General features: G+C 51.5%; 1 long non-coding RNA gene across 1 annotated transcript; it reads left to right on the forward strand.

Annotated features, from left to right (window-relative positions):
• The first annotated feature begins 4,514 nt into the window (after positions 1-4,514).
• LOC114007587 (uncharacterized) lies at positions 4,515-7,732 on the forward strand. The gene is made up of 3 exons (XR_003549189.1): positions 4,515-4,657; positions 6,575-6,658; positions 7,634-7,732. It is a non-coding gene; the product is annotated as an uncharacterized LOC114007587 (long non-coding RNA).
• The last annotated feature ends 20 nt before the right edge of the window (positions 7,733-7,752 follow it).

The raw sequence follows: 7,752 nt of genomic DNA on the forward strand, positions 1-7,752 counted from the left end.
CGGCGTGGTTTTTAAGCCACGGGGTCCGAGACGCGAACCGCAGTCGACTACGTGGGAGTCCAGCGACACAGCCCTTATGCCAACTGCTGGTTCCGAAAAAAATTTTTTAAATTATTTTTTATTGGGACCAGCAGGTGGCGTAGTGGTTAAGGCACTGAGCTCTGATGTGGTGGACCATGGTTCGAGTCCCAATATTCATGCCAGGTGTGTGTGCATGCATGCCCAAAATCCCCAGAAGAGAATGGAAGAGAAGTGGGGCCGGCAGGTGTCGTGGTGGTTAAGGACGCTGGACTCCAAGGGACCCGCAGTTAGCGTAATGGCTATGTCGTTGGACTCCCACGTAGTCGACCACAGTTCAAGTCCTGGACCTGGTGGCTTAAACTCACTCCGGGCGCGTGTGCGAGCGTGTCCAAGATCCCAAGAGGAGAACGGAGGAGAAGGGATTGCGGAGTGGCCATCCCCCCCTGGGGGGTGACTTCTCACTTTCCCTCTCTCTGTCTCCCTCTGTCTGTCTCTCAGACAAGCACATGCAAATTAAAGAGAAGAAAAGAAAGAAAATCCTGACTGAACGATCAAAGATATTTACATGTACCGATGGGGCTCTCCTCCATCTAAAGAAATGATTAGATTTTTTTCCTTTCGAACTCCTACTCACACATCAACACCCTCTTTAAATGCCCCACAGAAGCATCAGGATCTCTCTAGGCCTAGTGGCTCCGGCCTCATCACACTGAAGGGCACTCTCCCCAAGAAAACAGAGGCCGAGGAGGGTGGGGAAGTTCTGTGGTTATTCTCATCGGGATTTCCGGCCTCTGTCAGCGATTCTTCCTGCCACCCCTCCCCCAGCGAAAGTGGGACAGCCCAGCCCAGCCCAGCCCAGCGCAGCCCAGCCCAGCGCTGCAGCGGCGCATCGCAGCCTCTGGGGCAGCTGGGCGGGGCCCATGGGGAATCCACGGGGTTTCCTGGAGCAGAAAGCAGGGAGGCCCAGGGAGGGGGACATATGGAGATAGACGGCCTCCGCAAACAGGCTGATCCTCAGGCTGTGACCTCAGTAAGTGGAGAAATACTACCTCGCATGTGGCTGGGATCACACACCTGCCATGGCTCCCTAGTGCCCTTGCAGAATAGCAAGCCCTTCTGCCTCCTGCGAGAGCCTCTGTTCCCTTCACCAGTTTGTCTCTCTCCACGGAGCCCCGGACCCTCCGTGTTCATCTCAGGGTTCCCCAAAGTGTGTCTTCCAGACTGCAGCCACTGCCAAGCCTTCATTTTAATTTCTTTCCTTTTTTTCCCCTAAGAATTGTTTAATTTTACTTTCTTTTTTTTTTTAATTTAATTTTATTTATTCATTCATTTATTTTGATTTGACCAGAGAGAGAGAGTGAGAAAGAGAGAGAGAGAGGGAAAGTGAGAAACCAAACCACCAGGTTTAGGACTTGAACCGTGGTGAGCCACATCGGAGCGTCCGGCGCCTTAACCACCATGTCACCTGCTGGTCCCTTTATTTCTTTTTAAAAACTTTATTATTGGGAACCAGCAGTTAGCGTCATGGCTATGTCGCTGGACTCCCATGTAGTCGACCGCGGTTCGTGTCCCGGACCTGGTGGCTTAAAAAAACTCACGCTGGGCGCATGTGCGTGCGTGCCCAAGATCCTGAGAGGAGAATGGAGGAGAAGGGATTGTGGTGTGGCCATCCCTCCTGGGGTGGGTGATTTCTCGCTTTCTGTCTCTCTGTCTCTCTCTGTCTGGAGAGCACACGCGCTCTATAGCAAAAATCTCTCAAAAAAAGAAACAAAGTGTGTGTGCTTGCTGGAGAGACCGAGAGATACAGAGACAGAAAGCGAGAAATCACCCACCCCAGGAGGGATGGCCACACCACAATCCCTTCTCCTCCATTCTCCTCTATGGATCTTGGGCACGCACGCGCATACACCCAGCGTGAATTTAAGCTACAGGGTCCAGGACTCGAACCGTGGTCAATTACATGGGAGTCCAGTGACATAGCCATTATGCCAACTGCTGGTCCCAACCCTGTGTGTTTTATAAACCATACGGGTCCAGGACTTGAGCCAAGCAGTGGGATCCAGCCACCTTAACTTCCACGCCACCTGCTGGGCTCTCTTTTTTCTCTTTCATGAAAGAAAACATAATAAGAGAAAAAGAGGGGGTCCCTGAATCTGTTCCTATCTCTAGCAATCTCCCTTCTCTGTGTGTTTGGCTCAATCTCTGTCTCTCATCTCTCTGTCTCTGTCTCTCTGTCTCTGCTCCTCCCCCTGCGGGCCTCACACATCAGATCCCCAGCCCATAGCACTCCCCTCACCCTGGCCTGGGCCCTGCGGCCCATGAAGGCTCTTCTGTGTGGGGTCATGGGTCCCCGTCCCCACGGTGCCATCCCAGGGGACAAGGGCTTCTTTCTCCCTAGATGGTGACCTCATGCCCTGCTGGGAGGCGGGTCCTGCCCAGCCCAGCTGCTGGAGGGCGGGGCTTCCTCCTCCCCAAAGGCTGAACTACATGAACCGACCTTTGCCCACCCAGGCCTCAGTTTCTCCGGATTCCTTTCTGCAGGGTAGACCCTCGCTTCTCTCTCCTCCCCCACTCTCCCTCAAGTGCCTGGAGTCACAAGAATTTTTTTTTTTTAATAATTATTTTATTTAACTTTATTTATTTTAATTGGACAAGAGAGGGACAGAGAGAGAGAGAAAGTGAGAAAGCAAGCTGCCAGGTCTGGGACTTGAACCACAGTCGGCCATGTGGGAGTCCAGCGCCTTTAACTACTACGCCACCTGCCGGCCTCCTAAGAATTTTTCTTTGGGTAAAAATCAGAGAACCTGGGACTAGCAGGTGGACAGATGGCGTAATACTTACGGCACAGGACTCCGATGGAGTCAACTGAGGTTCGAGTCCCAGACCCAGCGGTTTGAAACACACCAGGCACACGTGTGTGCATGCGTGCCCAAAATCCCGAGAGAAGAATGGAGGAGAAGGGATTGCGGCATGGCCATCCCCCCTGGGGGGTTGATTTCTCACTTTCTGTCTCTCTGTCTCTCTCTCTGTCTCTCCAGCAAACACACATACCCAGAGCGAAAATCTTTCTTAAAAAAAAAAAAAAAGTTGTACAATTACCACCTTTATACACTTCTAGAATGTACTCATCACCCCAAAAGGAAAACCCACATGCATCAGCACCCGGTCTCCACCCCTTCCCCCAGTCCCCAGCAACCACCGAGCTGCCTCTGTGGGTGCACTGCCTAAGTGGGGCATTTCAGACGGATGGAATCACACGCCATCAGGACTTTCCTGTTCGGCTTCTCTCGGTTCGTGTCAAGTTTCCAGGTCACCCAGAGAGTACTCAGGGCTTCTTCCCTGACAGAGGGGAGAGAGACGGCCAGGGAAACTGAGACCCACCCCACCCGGCTCTCCTTCCCTAGGGACTGAGAAATGAAACATGGAAAAAGACCAAATTGTATCTTTTTTTCTTTTGGAGAGGTTTTTGCTATAGGGCATGAGCCCTCACCAGAAAGACAGAGAGAGAGACAGAGAGACAGAAAGCAAGAAATCACCACCCAGAGGGGATGGCCACGCTGCAATCCCTTCTTCTCCATTCTTCTCTCGGGATCTTGGGCATGCACGCACACACACCCAATGTGAGTTTGAGCCACCGGGTCTGGGACTCGAACCGTGGGTAACTACATGGGAGTCCAGCGACATAACCATTATGCCAACTGCTGGTCCCGTTTTTTTTCCTTTTAAATAGGTTTTTGCCAGAGGGTGTGTGTGCTAGCCAGAAAGAGATAGAGACAGAGGCAGTGAGAGGGAAAGCGAGAAATCACCCCCAAGGGGCAATGGTCCTGCAGCAATCCCTTCTCCTCCATTCTCCTCCCTGGATTTTAGGCACGCACGCACACATGCCCGGTGTGATTTTCCAGCCTGTGGGTCCAGGGCAAGACTAAGTCATATCTTGAGAAAATAAGGAGCTCAGAACCAGCTGATGGCGAAATACTTATGTCACTGGACTCCCATGTAGTCGACCACAGTTCGAGTCCCGGACTCGGTGGCTTAAACTCACACCGGGCACATGTGTGTGCGTGCCCAAGATCCCGAGAGGAGAATGGAGGAGAAGGGATTGAGGCATGGCTATCCCCCTAGGGGGTGATTTCTCGCTCTCTGTCTCTCTGTGTCTCCAGCAAGTGTATGCACCCCGTACCAAAATATTCTTGAAAAAACTGAATAAATAAGAGAGAGAGAGAGAGAGAGAGAGAGAGAGAGAGAGCCAGAGTCCAGACCACAGGTCCAGAGCCTTAGGCAGCTTTTAGTGCTGAAACCTCAGATCTCAGGCCAGCAGGACAGACCCCTAGACCCTGGGCCCAGGGCCTGACTTGTGGCCAAGGTGAGACCGCCACCTCTGAGCTGACTTCCTGGGTTTCTCTTTCACTTTGACTTTCCCCGGCAAGTGACACTTCACTCTCTTTTTTTCTTTTTTTTTTTTTTAATCAGTCTTTTTTCTTACTTAGCTTCAATGCGTTCCTGGGCGGGGACAGGGTGTCTGGGGCCTCCATGGCTGTGTGGAGCGTCCCCTGAGGCTGTGGGCCTCTGAGTGGATCGATGGGGTGGCCGGGAGTCAGGCCGGTCCTCCTTCTCCTCCTGCTGTCCAGACAGGGTGGTGAGTCCTTCCCCTTCAGAGCTATGGCTCTTTGCACTGGGGCAGCTGCGTGGAGGGCTAGGCCCTGGGTTCAAGGGTTGTTCCATCTCTCTAGATCTTAGTCTTTGGTTTTTGGTTTTTTTTTTTTTGGCTAAGAATTATTCATTTATTTAATTCATTCATTCATTCTTCTTCTTCTTTTATTCTCCTTTTTTCCTTCTCTTTCTTCTTCAATTTGACCAGAGAGAGACAGAGAGAGAGAGAAAGAGAGAGAGAGAGAGAAAGTGAGAAAGCAAGCCGCCAGGTCCGGGACTTGAACGACGGTCGGCCATGTGGGAGTCCAGCGACATAGCCATTACGCTAACTGCTGGTCCCTACAAGTGGGTCTTTATTTAAGTTCATGGACAATGCATATTATGAACAAAACTATGCATAGATTTTGATTTTTGTTTTTTGGCACCAAAATAAACTTATACTTTATTTTTTTTTTTAAATATTTATTTTGGGAGCTGGCAGGCGGTATGGTGGTTGGGGGCACTGGAATCCACACTGAATCCGACCACAGTTCGAGTCCCAAACCTAATGACCTGGTTTCTCACTTTCCCTTTCTCTCTGGCTCTGTTTCACTCTGGTCAAATTTAAATGAATTAGTTAACTTCATTTCATTTAAAATAATTTTTAAAGATACATTTATTGGGGCCAGCAGGTGGTGTGATTGTGGAGGGGCTGGATTCCCATATGGCCGACTGTGGTTTGAGTCCCGGGTCTGGCAGCTTGCTTTCTCACTTCCTCTCTCTTTCTCTTGTCAAAAAATTAAGATAAATGAATGAAGAGAGAAATTCTTTAATGCATGGGTGAATGGATTGATGGACGGATGAGTGGAGGGATGGCAGGTGGATAGATTGATAGTGAATGGACTATAGATACATAAATGGATGAGGAGTGAAAATATAGATCGCTGGGACCAGCAGGTGGCATGGTGGTTAAGGCGCTGGACACTCCCACATGGCTGACCATGGTTCTAGTCCCGGACCTGGTGGCTTGCTTTCTCACTTCCTCTCTCTCTCTCTCTCTCTTTCTCTCTGTATCTCTCTGTCAAATTAAAACTAAGTGAATGAATAAATAAAATTTAAAAAATATAGAGAGATGGCTAGATGGATAGTTACGTAGGTGCGTAGACAGATACTTGGATGGGTGGGTGGATGGATGTATCCATGCATGGAGGGATGGATTGATGGATGAGTGGGTGGATGGATGGATGGGGGATGGATGATTGGGAGGATGGGTGGATGGATGGGTGGATGGATGGCCGGTGGGTGGGTGGGTGGGTAGCAGACAGATGGGTGGATGGATGATGGGTGGATGGCGGACAGATGGGTGGATGAGTGGATGGTGGGTGGATGGGTGGGTGGGTGGACAGGTGGCAGGTGGGTGGATGGATGGGTGGATGGATGGCGGGTGGGTGGATGGATGGTGAATGGATGGATAAATGGGTGGATGGATGGATGGGTGGATGGACAGATGGGTGGATGGGTGGACAGATGGGTGGATGGATGAACAGATGGATGGTGGATGGATGGATGGTGGCTGGATGGGTGGACAGATGGGTGGATAGATGAATGGATGGATGGTGGGTGGATGGGTGGACAGATGAGTAGATGGATAGGTGGATTGAGGGTGGGTGGATGGATGGTGGGTGGATGGGTGGGTGGGGGGGCCTGAGTGGACAGATGAGTAGATGGATAGGTGGATTGAGGGTGGGTGGATGGATGGTGGGTGGATGGGTGGATGGGTGGACAGATGGGTGGATGGGTGGCAGGTGGATGAGTACATGGATAGGAAGGTGGATGGTCAGGTGGTGGTCACATGGGTGCAGATCCCCTGCTGAGCCCCACAGGACAAGTCCAGGATACTATTATCTTCCTGTCTCCTTTACAGCTGCCTGCAGAGCCGATCAGTGCTGCTTTCAGGACCGCCCATATCCAAGAGCAGACTCAGGCCTGGGGCATCTTCTCTCCACAGGTACAGGGTCACAGTGAGCTCAGTCTGACCCCACCCACAGCATCCCTTCCCTCAGTCTCCCTCCACCCAGCTGAAGACCCAGCCTCACTTGTGGTCTTGGGAGCCCAGACCCCACCTTGTCATCAGGTTCGAGGTGTCCTGGGAGAGTCACCCCTCATTGTCTCCTTTGTAGGGTCACAAAGATCTCCCCTATTCTCCTCTTGGGATCTTGGGCATGCACATACACACGCTCAACGTGATTATGAAGCCACCAGGTCTGGGCCTTGAACCGTGGTTGGCAGTTGTGACAGTCCAGCAGCATAACCACTATGCCATCTGCTGTCCCTATTATTATTTTTTATTTTGACCAGAGAGAGAGAGAAGGGGAAAGTGAGAAAGCAAGCCACCAGGTCCAGGACTTGAACTACTGTCTGCCACGTGGGTGTTTGGGTGCCTTCACCACTACACCACCTGCTGGTCCCATGACACAAATTTCTAGATACAGAGAATGTCAGCGGTCAGCAAAATTGTCCTCCCAGAGCCACAGACTCGTGGAGCAGACAGACAATAGGGAAATACAGGCTTACACTTACAGATGGTGGATGGTGTCCTATGAAAAAGCAGAGAAGGGTGAGGCGGTGGTCACATGGGGAGGGGAGAGGGGTGCTTTCTGTTGGCTGGTGGCCGAGGAGGTGACACCAAAGAAGAAACTAGAATGTCAAGATCTGGTGGCAGAGAATTCCAGACAGAGGACACAGCAGGTGCTAAGACCCTATGGTGGCCATGAGCTTGGTGTGCTTGAGGACCCATATGGAGGTTGGTGGGATTGAAAGGGATTGAACACAGAGAGCCTAGGGAGGGTGGTGGGAGCCATGGTAGGTTTAAGTTGAGATGAAACGGGAAGACCTAAGTGCCACAAAGATTGATCCCAGGGATGTGGGGGCAGAGACATCACCGCAATTTGATCTGTCCCCAAACCTACACAATCTCTTCCAGGCTTGGCCTCTGGGCCCAGGGACTTGAGCTGCTACCGAATACTCAATGTCGGTTACGAGTGCTCCTGGCGGGATGAGGGGTCAACAGCGGGGGGCAGCCCCCTCCCATTGGGCTGGGGG

This window comes from Tupaia chinensis, unplaced genomic scaffold (assembly GCF_000334495.1).
Source record: "Tupaia chinensis unplaced genomic scaffold, TupChi_1.0 Scaffold000201_1, whole genome shotgun sequence".
Taxonomy (NCBI): Eukaryota; Metazoa; Chordata; class Mammalia; order Scandentia; family Tupaiidae; genus Tupaia; species Tupaia belangeri.